We start from the raw sequence: 16808 nt of genomic DNA, 5'->3' as shown, positions 1-16808 counted from the left end.
AGTCCCTATGGGTGGGGGGGACATGGTAGTATCTGCACAGTCCCTATGGGTGGGGGGGGGACACTGTAGTATCTGCACAGTCCCTATGGGTGGGGGGACATGGTAATATCTGCACAGTCCCTATGGGTGGGGGGACACTAGTATCTGCACAGTCCCTATGGGTGGGGGGGACACTGTAGTATCTGCACAGTCCCTATGGGTGGGGGGGACACTGTAGTATCTGCACAGTCCCTATGGGTGGGGGGACTCTGTAGTATCTGCACAGTCCCTATGGGTGGGGGGGACACTGTAGTATCTGCACAGTCCCTTGGGGGGGACACTGTAGTATCTGCACAGTCCCTATGGGTGGGGGGACACTGTAGTATCTGCACAGTCCCTATGGGTGGGGGGGACACTGTAGTATCTGCACAGTCCCTTGGGGGGGACACTGTAGTATCTGCACAGTCCCTATGGGTGGGGGGACACTGTAGTATCTGCACAGTCCCTATGGGTGGGGGGGACACTGTAGTATCTGCACAGTCTCTATGGGTGGGGGGGACATGGTAGTATCTGCACAGTCCCTATGGGTGGGGGGGACATGGTAGTATCTGCACAGTCCCTATGGGTGGGGGGGACACTGTACTATCTGCACAGTCCCTATGAAGTTGCAGAGTATAGAGCAGCTACAACAAGGTGACTTTGGGTGCAGGTCAGGGCAGCAGTCACATCTTTTTCCCATGTCCATGGTCATTAGAAATGGGGATTTCCATGATGTGCCTGGGCTTGTCCAGGCTTGCCTGCTCTGCCTGTGTAGGGGGAAGGGATGCATCTGGAGCCTGGCTCTTGGATTTCCCCACGCTCACATACACTCTCAGCATTGCTGAGGATGACTTGATGAGGTTGCTTTTCCCTTTTTTTCCCCAGTCCCGCTCACATTCGCCAATGCACCACAGGCTTGGACTGCAGCAAGCATTTTGTGCTGTTCCTGCAATGACTCCTCCTCGCACTCATGTGCTGAAATGCAGCATTGATCCTCTTGCTCAGTATAGGGCCCTGTTATTTTTACCCACTGACCCCTCCTTTTAAACAGCATCAGCATCAGGTCACTCAATGCACCACAATGCAGCTTTTTTGCAAGATTGCAACGTGGGCAATTTAAAATAGAACTCGTTGGAAGTTGCACTTTAGAGAAGACATTTGGGTGTTATAAGGGGGTGCAGCAGCCCTTGGATGTCCTCCACCTGCGCTGCGCTAAAATTGTAACCTTCTGGGTTTTGCAGCATTTGACGTCTTGCATTTCACTCCTGCAGTGATATAAAAGGAACAGGTGATCTATACATCCTACATATCGCAGCCGCAATCCAGCATCTGCCTCCAAGTAGCAAGATGCAATAGCGTACGGTCTATATGACGACTATAATGCTATTAATTCACTATTTTCTTTTTTAATTATTACATTATTTATGAACTGAGGCAAGAATTAATTCCAACAATTTAGCAGCTGGCCTTAAATTTAAGAAAACGGCCCGGACTATAGTTTTGGCCTGCTACATATATATATATATACAGTGGGGCAAAAAAGTATTTAGTCAGTCAGCAATAGTGCAAGTTCCACCACTTAAAAAGATGAGAGGTGTCTGTAATTTACATCATAGGTAGACCTCAACTATGGGAGACAAACTGAGAAAAAAAAAATCCAAAAAATCACATTGTCTGTTTTTTTAACATTTTATTTGCATATTATGGTGGAAAATAAGTATTTGGTCAGAAACAAAATTTCATCTCAATACTTTGTAATATATCCTTTGTTGGCAATGACAGAGGTCAAACGTTTTCTGTAAGTCTTCACAAGGTTGCCACACACTGTTGTTGGTATGTTGGCCCATTCCTCCATGCAGATCTCCTCTAGAGCAGTGATGTTTTTGGCTTTTCGCTTGGCAACACGGACTTTCAACTCCCTCCAAAGGTTTTCTATAGGGTTGAGATCTGGAGACTGGCTAGGCCACTCCAGGACCTTGAAATGCTTCTTACGAAGCCACTCCTTCGTTGCCCTGGCGGTGTGCTTTGGATCATTGTCATGTTGAAAGACCCAGCCACGTTTCAACTTCAATGCCCTTGCTGATGGAAGGAGGTTTGCACTCAAAATCTCACGATACAATCGCCCCATTCATTCTTTCATGTACCCGGATCAGTCGTCCTGGCCCCTTTGCAGAGAAACAGCCCCAAAGCATGATGTTTCCACCACCATGCTTTACAGTAGGTATGGTGTTTGATGGATGCAACTCAGTATTCTTTTTCCTCCAAACACGACAAATTGTGTTTCTACCAAACAGTTCCAGTTTGGTTTCATCAGACCATAGGACATTCTCCCAAAACTCCTCTGGATCATCCAAATGCTCTCTAGCAAACTTCAGACTGGCCCGGACATGTACTGGCTTAAGCAGTGGGACACGTCTGGCACTGCAGGATCTGAGTCCATGGTGGCGTAGTGTGTTACTTATGGTAGGCCTTGTTACATTGGTCCCAGCTCTCTGCAGTTCATTCACTAGGTCCCCCCGCGTGGTTCTGGGATTTTTGCTCACCGTTCTTGTGATCATTCTGACCCCACGGGGTGGGATTTTGCGTGGAGCCCCAGATCGAGGAAGATTATCAGTGGTCTTGTATGTCTTCCATTTTCTAATTATTGCTCCCACTGTTGATTTCTTCACTCCAAGCTGGTTGGCTATTGCAGATTCAGTCTTCCCAGCCTGGTGCAGGGCTACAATTTTGTTTCTGGTGTCCTTTGACAGCTCTTTGGTCTTCACCATAGTGGAGTTTGGAGTCAGACTGTTTGAGGGTGTGCACAGGTGTCTTTTTATACTGATAACAAGTTTAAACAGGTGCCATTACTACAGGTAATGAGTGGAGGAAAGAGGAGACTCTTAAAGAAGAAGTTACAGGTCTGTGAGAGCCAGAAATCTTGATTGTTTGTTTTTGACCAAATACTTATTTTCCACCATAATATGCAAAAAAAACGTTAAAAAAACAGACAATGTGATTTTCTGGATTTTTTTTTTCTCAGTTTGTCTCCCATAGTTGAGGTCTACCTATGATGTAAATTACAGACGCCTCTCATCTTTTTAAGTGGTGGAACTTGCACTATTGCTGACTGACTAAATACTTTTTTGCCCCACTGTATATATATATATATATATATATATATATATATATAATGTGTGTGTGTATATATATATATATATATATATATATATATACACATGTGTGCAATTTACCAATAACCCTTTGTGCAGAACCTCGGACATGCCGTGCCTTCTGTATAAGCGCAGCGTGAATGTGCTTTTCCATCCAACCCTCTCTCTGAGGTGAATGCGGCTCGCGACCCTCACTCTGAGGTGAATGTGGCTCACGACCCTCACTCTGAGGTGAATGTGGCTCATGACCCTCTCTGAGGTGAATGTGGCTCGTGACCTTCTCTCAGAGGTGAATGTTGCTCATGATCCTCTCTCAGATGAATGTGGCTTGTGACCCTCTCTGAGGTGAATGTGGCTCGCGACCTTCTCTCAGAGGTGAATGTGGCTCACGACCCTCACTCTGAGGTGAATGTGGCTCACGACCCTCTCTGAGGTGAATGTGGCTCGCGACCTTCTCTCAGAGGTGAATGTGGCTCGCGACCCTCTCTGAGGTGAATGTTGCTCATGATCCTCTCTCAGATGAATGTGGCTTGTGACCCTCACTATGAGGTGAATGTGGCTCGCGACCTTCTCTCAGATGTGAATGTGGCTCGCGACCCTCTCTGAGGTGAATGTTGCTCATGATCCTCAGATGAATGTGGCTTGTGACCCTCTCTCTGAGGTGAATGTGGCTCGCGACCCTCACTCTGAGGTGAATGTGGCTCACGACCCTCACTCTGAGGTGAATGTGGCTCACGACCTTCTCTCTGAGGTGAATGTGGCTCACGACCTTCTCTCAGAGGTGAATGTGGCTCGCGACCCTCTCTCTGAGGTGAATGTGGCTCGCGACCCTCACTCTGAGGTGAATGTGGCTCGCGACCCTCACTCTGAGGTGAATGTGGCTCACGACCCTCTCTGAGGTGAATGTGGCTCGCGACCTTCTCTCAGAGGTGAATGTGGCTCGCGACCCTCTCTGAGGTGAATGTTGCTCATGATCCTCTCTCAGATGAATGTGGCTTGTGACCCTCACTCTGAGGTGAATGTGGCTCGCGACCTTCTCTCAGAGGTGAATGTGGCTCGCGACCCTCTCTGAGGTGAATGTTGCTCATGATCCTCTCTCAGATGAATGTGGCTTGTGACCCTCACTCTGAGGTGAATGTGACTCGCGACCCTCTCTCTGAGGTGAATGTGGCTTGCGACCCTCTCTCAGAGGTGAATGTGGATCGCGACCCTCTCTCTGAGGTGAATGTGGCTCGCGACCCTCTCTGAGGTGAATGTGGCTCACGATCCTCTCTGAGGTGAATGTGGATCATGATCCTCTCTGAGGTGAATGTGGCTCATGATCCTCTCTCAGATGAATGTGGCTTGTGACCGTCTCTCAGAGCCGACTGTGGCTCTCAAGGTCAGAAAGGTTGGGGACCACTACATTAGACCATCAGTCAAACCCATTGATATCGTCAGGTTTAGCCGACATTAGTCTTAATCAGTATGGGGGCCTTAAGGCTGGAACTTCATGGCAACAGAGGTTGGTGTATGTCACTGGTACATTGCATCATACTGCAAGTGAATGCGATTGCACCCACAAAATGCAAGTTGCAAAAAGTCCTACCGATTTCATCTTTTTGCAGTGTGCTTGTCGCGCAACCATATAATCCCATTCACTTACACAATGCCACAATCTTTGACCTACATCGTTGTCGAAGTCCACGTGCAGTCACCGCCTATTGATGCTTTAAATCAGGATAACCTCTCCGTTTAATTACGGGCTACCAATGTAGGCCCTAAACATCAGATAGTTGGTAGCCAACCCATCCCATGCATTTACATCATAAAATGTCTCAAAGACGCAGGTCTTGATAACAGTGCCAGGATTGTAGAGGTGACCATGCAAATGCTTCACTCATATGTTAGTGTCCAAATGGTGGTACCTACATCTACCAGGCATTTGCGGACCCTCAGAGTACAATTGATCCCTTTGTGTCCCAGCAGGATAAATCTGTGATGAATTTATTATCACAGAGGCAAAGTTGATGGCATCTGAGCTTTGGTGCCTAAAGCCAGCCATGCCCATTAGATTGCTATCACCAAACCATGCTGCGGCTGATCATTCGGCCATCTCAGCTGACTCTGCCATGCACAGGAAGGCTCATTTGACTGAGCCTCTCTGTGTTCTCTATCAGTCGGTGGCTTTTCTCAGAGAGAACAATATGATCATCAGTCAGAAATGGAACATGAGCAATCAACATCTCTCCCTACAATCAGTCAGCCCGCCCCAATACACATTAAACCGTCGGCCAAACTCATCAGTATCTACAGGTTTGGCCGACATTGGTCTAATTTGTATGGGTCTGTTAAGGCCAAGACATCCATCCACCATCAGGACCCATTGTAAAGAAAAGTATACTACATGGGATATGTCTCTTTGCAGTAACTCGCTGTATAGGAAGGCACAGTCGCACACCGACTTTGGCTTCCATTTGGTTAATGGTTACTTATGGTGACATTTCAGTATTAGTGTCACGCCGTTAACGGCGATAAAGGGGCAGGACAGCATACTGGGACCCGCACCTGTCCCTGCCACTATAATGGGGCCCTGGCTTTCCCTTATCTCAGGGGTACCTATAATGGTTAGGAGGCCTGAGCCGCCAGCGTATTCCTGTCTCCTGTGCAGGCCCTATCAGTGGCCCCCTCTCCCCCCAAGGGAGGTGGACTGCACCAGTGTATAAATACGACAATTAAACAGGGTATGCAGACAAGGTAACTAAAAGTCTCAAACTCACCAAATGCTCACACAACCACAGAGGAAACACAGAGAAGGGAAGAGAAGGAAAAAACTGGCAAGGAAAACAGGTTTAACATGCAACCAAAACAGCAGACACCAATCTCTGTAGATAAACCTCCAAGCTCCTATTACCTCGCTCCTTCTCACTCCAAGCCAGGCAGCAGAACTGATCACTGACAACAGTGTAGAGAAAGCTGAGTCTATATAGGAGCGGAGATTACCAAAACCAAATCAGCTGAGAGACATAGCTCTAAGTAACTTCAGTAACAAGGTTTAACTCCTGCCCTGCTGACATAAGACAGCCGGGTCAGAATTCAGGAGAAGAGCTTCTGTTCATCATGTGTGAACGAGGCCCAGAGCGCTGCGGTTCTCTGGAACCTCTCTGTCGCGGTAGCCCCGTGACAGTTAGTCTAGAAAAGCTCCCAACATACACTGTAGGCTACATGTACAGATGCAGTGTGAGCCTAGGCTAAGGATTCTCATGGGGCTCAACCCCAAGAGGGCACCCGAAGGGGCAATGCCTGACTGAGGCTACATTATGTAAGTTAGTTGCACACAGTGGCCTATAATGTTTCAGGAGGCTACAGTCCCCCTTAATTTCCTGAGAGAATGTCATAAGTAATAGAATAATCAAAAACCCCAAGGATCAACTGTTGCTGGACCATTAAAATGAGTGGCTGAATATGTAATCCATAAACGGCTAAATCTGGCAAAGCAAGAGTTCCAGCTCTACGTCTGGAGGACACAGATTAGCATCATGTCCAATATTTCTAGAATGGAAAATGAAAATATGAATAAAATATGATATGAAAATCCACAGCTACAGATTTTTAAAAACCACAATACGATTTCAGGCTGTATGTGAATGGGGTATAGTTATATATCTCTCTCTTTTTTTTTTTTTTTTACAGTACTTTATTGCATACTTTTGGTGCTAAATTCAAAGGCAAAATTTTACAACAAAAAAACATTATGCAAATTTCTTGGCCTTAGGTGTTCGGGCTATAAACCATTGTTATATGAAGAACAATTGGAAGAAGTTTGCAAATTAAGTTAAGAATGTCACCAAGTGAAAGCTAATGCAATAAGTAAACTGACCGAAGACAGACCTAGAACCCGCTGTTAGCCAAAGGCGTTGTGTGATCTTCGAATTTCATAAGAAATATTCATCATATTAATGTCAGGTGAGTTCTAGGTCGTAGTGAGGAAAATATTAACAGAACGTGCCAGCTCTATATGTGTATTATATGATAGAGTATATTAAGTTGTCTGAAAGTACAGGGACCATTTACGGTCTGTAAGTGTCTGTAAAATGACCATCCTTTTCAATAAAAATGGGATTTTATGCAAAAGCTCCATAAGAGGATTGGTTCTCATAAAAGAAAACTGATTAGAATTTGCTCTTGTAAAAGTATAATATGTAGGGACAGCGAAGAAAGTTATCAAACTTTTTTTTTGTTTTTACTTTGTCATTAATTATATGATTTTGGACTCCTTTACAGATTCATGCAGATGCGATATGAGTGGATGTTTGGTGGAAACCTCAGTCTGGAAACTTTGCTTTCGTGTTACATGAAGAGACCAAGATCACTACTGATTTTTTTTTTTTGTATCCGTATCAAAATCATACTATGTAGGGTGAGAAATGTTTTATTATTTTCTTTAATTTGTTTTTTTTATAGTGTCCACCCACTAGCTCAGAGACAACTGAAAATTACAGATAGTTTGCAGAGGGGGTAACTGGAGAAAAATGTAAAGTCCTGTAATGCCCAGAAATTCCTCGTCCTCACACATGACGGCTAACATATGCGTTACGTTCAGCATGCAGCATATATTCATTCATTTTCCTTGTTATAATGAACTCTGTCATCTTAATACCAGTCGTCCTCTGCTATTATAGGGAGGTCTGAATTTGTTTGTGCACCTGCTATGTTTCTGCTGGCTTGAGCGATTTGGGCTGTACCCTGTTACCTGGTGATGATATACACACACCCACGCCGTGACAGCTCACTGGAATACTTCCTCATACTTGTGTGTTTGTGACTCTTCGATGAGCTAAACGGCTGATAATAGCTCCAGGGAGGGGACGCCATGTGACATCTGAGGAATCTGACCCTGATTATCCTTCCGTGAAAATAAAATCTTATGTATTTTTTTCTCTTCCTCTCTGCTATACACTCCCACGCAATATAATCCATTTATATCTGTGCACGTCTCCCCGCTCTGACATATGCAACTCAACTTTACAACTTTACCCCATATGACCGACGACTGTTCTGTTCATTAGTCTCCTGCAAATGGCGCCAAATACAGCTTCCTCGCACTGTCCTTCTTGGCTTCATATTGATATTTATTTTGGCTCCAAAATTGCTGTTTATTATGGATATATATATATATATATATGTATATATATATATATATATGTATATATATATATCTCTATAATATAACGCTGGGAGCGTCACTCTGTCCGAAGCGCCGGCGCAGTCTGGACCCCACAGAGTGACGCTCCCAGGCGCGGTATGCGTAAACACTGAACGCACACCGCGATCTCCACCGGAGAGGCAGGGACCGTGGATGCGCCAGGAGGGTGAGTATTATATTCACCTGTCCCCCATTCCAGCGCTGCGTGCAGCTCCGTGTCCCGGTCCTCTGCTGTGACGTTCACAGTTCAGAGGGCGCAATGACGCGCTTAATGCGTGCCGCCCTCTGACTGAACAGTCACAGCCAGAGGAGCCGGAACACGGCGCGGACGCAGCGCTGGAACGGGGGACAGGTGAATATAGCAAGTGCTGGGGGGCCTGAGCTGGCGGCGATACCGGCACCTGACCCCCACAGTGCGCCGGTGTCCCCGCCTGCTCAGGCCCCCCAGCACTCGGCGCACAGCGACGATAGGTGAGTATAGTATTTTCTTTTTTTTATATATCGCTGCAGCATACGGGGGCATACACACTGGAGCGTCTTATGGGGCCATAAACCATAATGGAGCAGTGTACGGGGGCATACACACTGGAGCGTCTTATGGGGGCCATAAACCTTTATGTAGCACTGTATGGGTCATACACTATGGAGCATCTTATGGGGGCCATCAACGATAATGGAGCAGTGTACGGGGGCATATACTATGGAGCATCTTATTGGGGGCCATAAACTATAATGGAGCAGTGTACAGGGGCATACACACTGGAGCGTCTTATGGGGGCCATAAACCTTTATGGAGCACTGTATGGGGCATATACTATGGAGCATCTTATGGGGCCATAAACTATAATGGAGCAGTGTACGGGGGCATATACTATGGAGCATCTTATGGGGGCCATAAACCATAATGGAGCAGTGTACGGGGGCATATACTATGGAGCATCTTATTGGGGGCCATAAACCATAATGGAGCAGTGTACGGGGGCATATACTATGGAGCATTTTATGGGGCCATAAACTATAATGGAGCAGTGTACGGGGGCATACACTATGGAGCATCTTATGGGGGCCATAAACCATAATGGAGCAGTGTACGGGGGCATACACTATGGAGCATCTTATGGGGGCCATAAACCATAATGGAGCAGTGTACGGGGGCATATACTATGGAGCATCTTATGGGGGCCATCAACCATAATGGAGCAGCGTACGGGGGCATATACTATGGAGCATCTTATGGGGACCATCAACCATAATGGAGCAGTGTACGGTGGCATACACTATGGAGCATCTTATGGGGGCCATAAACCTTTATGGAGTACTGTACGGGGCATACACTATGGAGCATCTTATGGGGGCCATCAACCATAATGGAGCAGTGTACGGGGGCATATACTATGGAGCATCTTATGGGGGCCATAAACCTTTATGGAGCAGTGTATGGGGCATATGGATGGAAGAAGCAAATTAAAGAATGGTGGCGCAGGATGGGAGCAGCACATGACAGAACATGGGCGCAGGATGGGTGCAGCACATACCAGGATGGAGACCATATACCAATATAAATGCTCACCACCCTGGCGTAGAACGGGTTCAATAGCTAGTATATATATATATATATATATATATATATATATATATATATATATAATGTACATAATAAACAGCAATATATATATATATATATATATATATATATATATATATATATATATAAACACAAGACCAAAAACAAACAAGCAAACTATACATGAACTAGATGGGTGCAGAGTGGAGGAGGTACAAGTTGTTTTTCAGGACCTAGCCCACCAGCCATGTCGGTAATATGTGACCGCTCACCGGGAGCCCTGAGAATCGCCTTTTACTCAACGGCTTCTGCAGTTGTCCTCTTGATTAGCCAGCCTGGAATGATATCGCGATAACCTGGGTAATCAAGAGAAAAGAGGTGGATGGAGATGAGCGGTCCTGAGGGCTCCCGTCCAGTTGTCACTGACTTGGCCGCTGGACCAGATCTTATCTAGGATCTAGGAGCAACATGGCAGATGTGACAACCTACATGGTGAGCTGCAGCATGTGCTACATGTTCACAGATCGACCAGAAGAAGAATCCAATTTCACCTGTCAGAAGTGTAGACTAGTGGCCCTTTTAGAAGAAAAGGTGCGGGGTCTGGAAGAAAGAATAGCAACTTTGAAACTCATCAAAGAGAATGAAGACTTTCTAGACAGAACAGAAGCATCTCTACTGGTCACAGAAGGTGCAAAAAGTGTCAGAGAACCTCCAAAAGCAGATGAGTGGAAGCATGTGACCAAAAGAAGCAAGAAGACCATGGAGAAATCACCAACCACACAACTGAAGAACCGATATCAAATCTTTGTAGAGGATGAAGATGGCACACCTAAGAATGAAGCAATACCAGCAAGCAAAAAAGAAAAGGGCACACAGCAACAAGTGACAGCAAAAAGTACAGCCAAGAAGCAACGAAGAGTGGTGGTGGTGGGAGACTCACTACTGAGAGGCACCGAAGCAGCCATCTGCAGACCGGACATAACTGCAAGAGAAGTATGCTGCCTTCCAGGTGCGATGATCAAGGATGTGACCGATAGGATACCAAAGCTCTTCAGCTCCAAGGATGTCCACCCATTTCTTCTGATACATGTTGGCACCAATGACACGGCAAGGAAGGACCTACCGACAATCTGCAAGGACTTTGAAGAGTTGGGGAAGAAAGTAAAGGAACTGGATGCACAGGTAGTTTTTTCTTCTATCCTTCCAGTAGACGGGCATGGCACCAGGAGATGGAACAGGATCCTTGATGCAAACAACTGGCTAAGACGATGGTGCAGACAACAAGGATTTGGATTCCTGGACCACGGTGTGAATTACTGGTATGATGGACTCCTCGCCAGAGACGGACTACACCTCAACAAACCTGGGAAACACACATTCGCCAGAAGACTCGCTACACTCATCAGGAGGGCGTTAAACTAGAAGAAGAGGGGACGGGAAGAAAAACATTAGACTCGAACAAAGACGACCCAGGAAAACATACTCAGAAGGGAGGTAAGAACATTTCTAAAACAATCCACAGTGAGGAGATTGGAACAAAACAAAATCCTCTAAACTGCATGCTCGCAAACGCCAGAAGCCTGACAAACAAGATGGAAGAACTAGAAGCAGAAATATCTACAGGTAACTTTGACATAGTGGGAATAACCGAGACATGGTTAGATGAAAGCTATGACTGGGCAGTTAACTTACAGGGTTACAGTCTGTTTAGAAAGGATCGTAAAAATCGGAGAGGAGGAGGGGTTTGTCTCTATGTAAAGTCTTGTCTAAAGTCCACTTTAAGGGAGGATATTAGCGAAGGGAATGAGGATGTCGAGTCCATATGGGTTGAAATTCATGGAGGGAAAAATGGTAACAAAATTCTCATTGGGGTCTGTTACAAACCCCCAAATATAACAGAAAGCATGGAAAGTCTACTTCTAAAGCAGATAGATGAAGCTGCAACCCATAATGAGGTCCTGGTTATGGGGGACTTTAACTACCCGGATATTAACTGGGAAACAGAAACCTGTGAAACCCATAAAGGCAACAGGTTTCTGCTAATAACCAAGAAAAATTATCTTTCACAATTGGTGCAGAATCCAACCAGAGAAGCAGCACTTTTAGACCTAATACTATCTAATAGACCTGACAGAATAACAAATCTGCAGGTGGTTGGGCATTTAGGAAATAGCGACCACAATATTGTGCAGTTTCACCTGTCTTTCACTAGGGGGACTTGTCAGGGAGTCACAAAAACATTGAACTTTAGGAAGGCAAAGTTTGAACAGCTTAGAGATGCCCTTAATCTGGTAGACTGGGACAATATCCTCAGAAATGAGAATACAGATAATAAATGGGAAATGTTTAAGAACATCCTAAATAGGCAGTGTAAGCGGTTTATACCTTGTGGGAATAAAAGGACTAGAAATAGGAAAAACCCAATGTGGCTAAACAAAGAAGTAAGACAGGCAATTAACAGTAAAAAGAAAGCATTTGCACTACTAAAGCAGGATGGCACCATTGAAGCTCTAAAAAACTATAGGGAGAAAAATACTTTATCTAAAAAACTAATTAAAGCTGCCAAAAAGGAAACAGAGAAGCACATTGCTAAGGAGAGTAAAACTAATCCCAAACTGTTCTTCAATTATATCAATAGTAAAAGAATAAAAACTGAAAATGTAGGCCCCTTAAAAAATAGTGAGGAAAGAATGGTTGTAGATGACGAGGAAAAAGCTAACATATTAAACACCTTCTTCTCCACGGTATTCACGGTGGAAAATGAAATGCTAGGTGAAATCCCAAGAAACAATGAAAACCCTATATTAAGGGTCACCAATCTAACCCAAGAAGAGGTGCGAAACCGGCTAAATAAGATTAAAATAGATAAATCTCCGGGTCCGGATGGCATACACCCACGAGTACTAAGAGAACTAAGTAATGTAATAGATAAACCATTATTTCTTATTTTTAGGGACTCTATAGCGACAGGGTCTGTTCCGCAGGATTGGCGCATAGCAAATGTGGTGCCAATATTCAAAAAGGGCTCTAAAAGTGAACCTGGAAATTATAGGCCAGTAAGTCTAACCTCTATTGTTGGTAAAATATTTGAAGGGTTTCTGAGGGATGTTATTCTGGATTATCTCAATGAGAATAACTGTTTAACTCTATATCAGCATGGGTTTATGAGAAATCGCTCCTGTCAAACCAATCTAATCAGTTTTTATGAAGAGGTAAGCTATAGACTGGACCACGGTGAGTCATTGGACGTGGTATATCTCGATTTTTCCAAAGCGTTTGATACCGTGCCGCACAAGAGGTTGCTACACAAAATGAGAATGCTTGGTCTGGGGGAAAATGTGTGTAAATGGGTTAGTAACTGGCTTAGTGATAGAAAGCAGAGGGTGGTTATAAATGGTATAGTCTCTAACTGGGTCGCTGTGACCAGTGGGGTACCGCAGGGGTCAGTATTGGGACCTGTTCTCTTCAACATATTCATTAATGATCTGGTAGAAGGTTTACACAGTAAAATATCGATATTTGCAGATGATACAAAACTATGTAAAGCAGTTAATACAAGAGAAGATAGTATTCTGCTACAGATGGATCTGGATAAGTTGGAAACTTGGGCTGAAAGGTGGCAGATGAGGTTTAACAATGATAAATGTAAGGTTATACACATGGGAAGAGGGAATCAATATCACCGTTACACACTGAACGGGAAACCACTGGGTAAATCTGACAGGGAGAAGGACTTGGGGATCCTAGTTAATGATAAACTTACCTGGAGCAGCCAGTGCCAGGCAGCAGCTGCCAAGGCAAACAGGATCATGGGGTGCATTAAAAGAGGTCTGGATACACATGATGAGAGCATTATACTGCCTCTGTACAAATCCCTAGTTAGACCGCACATGGAGTACTGTGTCCAGTTTTGGGCACCGGTGCTCAGGAAGGATATAATGGAACTAGAGAGAGTACAAAGGAGGGCAACAAAATTAATAAAGGGGATGGGAGAACTACAATACCCAGATAGATTAGCGAAATTAGGATTATTTAGTCTAGAAAAAAGACGACTGAGGGGCGATCTAATAACCATGTATAAGTATATAAGGGGACAATACAAATATCTCGCTGAGGATCTGTTTATACCAAGGAAGGTGACGGGCACAAGGGGGCATTCTTTGCGTCTGGAGGAGAGAAGGTTTTTCCACCAACATAGAAGAGGATTCTTTACTGTTAGGGCAGTGAGAATCTGGAATTGCTTGCCTGAGGAGGTGGTGATGGCGAACTCAGTCGAGGGGTTCAAGAGAGGCCTGGATGTCTTCCTGGAGCAGAACAATATTGTATCATACAATTATTAGGTTCTGTAGAAGGACGTAGATCTGGGTATTTATTATGATGGAATATAGGCTGAACTGGATGGACAAATGTCTTTTTTCGGCCTTACTAACTATGTTACTATGTTACTATGTTATGAATCGATTTGTACCAACTCTAGTGCGGAGTGAGTACCTGGCTCCCGAGGGCTTACGAAAGACAAGGGAAGGAGACCGTGGATGAGGGTGGAAGTGGCTCATAAGGCACTGTGGTGGCAGTACGGGAATTGTAGGTTTTGAGCTTTTACTGAAGAAGTTGATTTTTAGGTTGGTTTTGGAGGTGGAGAGAGTCTGCTGTTGTAGGTGGGAAGCACAAGAGAAGTTTTGGAGAAGACTTTGTGAAGAGCAGACAAGAAGAGAACAAAGAAGGATATTTTTTTTAGAGAGCCTGGGATTACATATGGGAAAGTAATGGGAGATTTGGTTAGGGCTGGATAGGATAGGAAATGGACTGGACTTTACGTTTTGCGAGACAGTGGAAGATCACTTGTGTTTGGAACTGAATATGATAAGCAATGAGCAGGCAGTGAAGAGTGTTAGGCTCACCTTGTGACGTTGGCCCACTAAGCCCCAGGTGGGTACATGGTCCGGGGCACTGGTGCAGGGTGGCACGTGGGAAGCGAGGATGTGGAACACTCAGGAATTTTGGGATAAGCAGGAAGGATTAAGTGGAAGTCAGCGAGGATTGAAGCAAGTTACCACATGGTGTGCACAGAAGGTGAGGTACACCAAACTAAAGTCTTTAATCTCAATCCTAAGACATAGGTGTGTGTCCTAATGGGCATTAAAAGGCCTAGGGAGATGTCACTGATCCATGCCAGGCAACTTGCAAAATCCAAGGTGGAGCACAACAGAGGGCAGTTTACTGAGATGAAGGAAGCAGAGCTCGGGATATCTGGGACAGATGTGTAACAAAGAGATTGACATAGGGGAGCGGAAGCGGATTAAAAAGGGCAGAGATGGATGAAGCAATTGGCAGAGGTGCAAATGGAATGGAATGGTGAAGGAGTGCTAGATGGGGGCACGAAGAAGGATGTTGCAGCTGTTTATGTCCAACTTGAGGACACACACTAGTCTTTTGTATGGAGATATTCTCCTGACACCATTATACATATTGAATCCTAACGAACATTACATTATATTTTTGTGCAAAACCGATAAAAATCTGTGTCCCTCTGTATAATTTTGAAGGCACAGTAGAGGCCCAATAGACTTCTATGGCTGTTTTTGGACAGCTTTGTGCAAAATGGCCGTGTTCATGAGCTCTTCAGGCCATTTCCATGGAGCATGAATCAATTAGTGATTGCTATTTTACAGATATCATTAAGGTCAGAATGCTTTTTTACACCTAATGAGATGTTGAAAAGCTTCAGGCACATTCAGACTGTTACGTTAATTGTTATGTTGCGGGAAGTGATGTCGGTTCAGGTGGATAAAACCAAGAATTATCATTGGCCATGCTCCGGAGATCAGTCATTGATATCCCGATATAACCAAGGCATCCACCAATTGCAGCAGTCTCGTCAGTCGGTAATGAGCGTTCTTCTGATTTCTCTCCCGATCCGGCACCGCATCCTGTCTATCCAGTACAGGTCGGCCTCAGGCATGTGTCAGGTGCTGGAGGTCATCCCTGTACATCATACGGTGCCTGCATTCAGGATCAGATTATATAGTTAGTGCCCCCTAAAGCCATTGCTTCTAGGCAAGAACACTTCTGTAATACAGCATGGATGACATTTAAGGCAACAGAACGACAAAGACGTAGACTTCAATGTGCTGTATAACTCGGAGGTTGTATGAGGCCATAATATATTTATTTACACGAGCCTTTAAGACCCCCTTCCCCATACACATGAGATGATCCATCCCAGACGATATTGGATTGGCGAACATCTAATGGGGGCCTTCCAACACCTCCCCGACATCATCCCCCCCCCCCTCGTGAAATGAAACAGTCAACCCTCATGTTCTCTGGGAAGTACGTCGCCATCAGATCTGTCTGGCTGCAACTTTCTCCGCTCGTCGTATTGAAAACGCATAAATGCTTGGCTGAGGTTAGAGAGCTTGGAGAATTAGCGATGTCCAAAAAAAAAAAAAAATATTCAGCAACCAATTCTCTAAGCTCTTGTGTGTGTTCAACTTAATGGAATTCTGCCAGCAGGTTTTTACTATGAAATCTGATAGCACCAGACACCTTGTACGGTCAGGCACCCTGATTCCAGTGATGCATCACTTAGTTTACTGGGTGCAACAGTTTTGATAGTTTTCTCTGCTGCAGATCTATCGGAACTTGGAATGTTGAGCTGAATATAACCCCACCCACAACACAAATTTTCAGCTAATCAGTGGTGGGGGCGTGGTTGGACCAGGTGGCATGGAACACCTAGTCCTGTAGTGATAATCTCCTGCTAATAAACCACTGAGTTAAGTGAAACAGCAAAATGCAGCCTAGTAAGTGACACATTGCAGGAATTGGGGTCTCTGCTACTAGGTCATGGTGCGCTCAGATTACATAGCAAAAACCTCCTGACAGA

General features: G+C 44.9%; 1 long non-coding RNA gene across 1 annotated transcript; it reads left to right on the top strand.

Moving 5' to 3' along the window:
* The first annotated feature begins 6932 nt into the window (after window positions 1-6932).
* LOC138651653 (uncharacterized) lies at window positions 6933-8089 on the top strand. The gene is made up of 2 exons (XR_011315512.1): window positions 6933-7115; window positions 7434-8089. It is a non-coding gene; the product is annotated as an uncharacterized lncRNA (long non-coding RNA).
* The last annotated feature ends 8719 nt before the right edge of the window (window positions 8090-16808 follow it).

The sequence above is a fragment of the Ranitomeya imitator genome, chromosome 10 (assembly GCF_032444005.1).
Source record: "Ranitomeya imitator isolate aRanImi1 chromosome 10, aRanImi1.pri, whole genome shotgun sequence".
NCBI classification, from domain to species: domain Eukaryota; kingdom Metazoa; phylum Chordata; class Amphibia; order Anura; family Dendrobatidae; genus Ranitomeya; species Ranitomeya imitator.
Note: the sequence above shows the minus strand (reverse complement) of the source record. Positions and strands in the feature narration are given on the sequence as shown.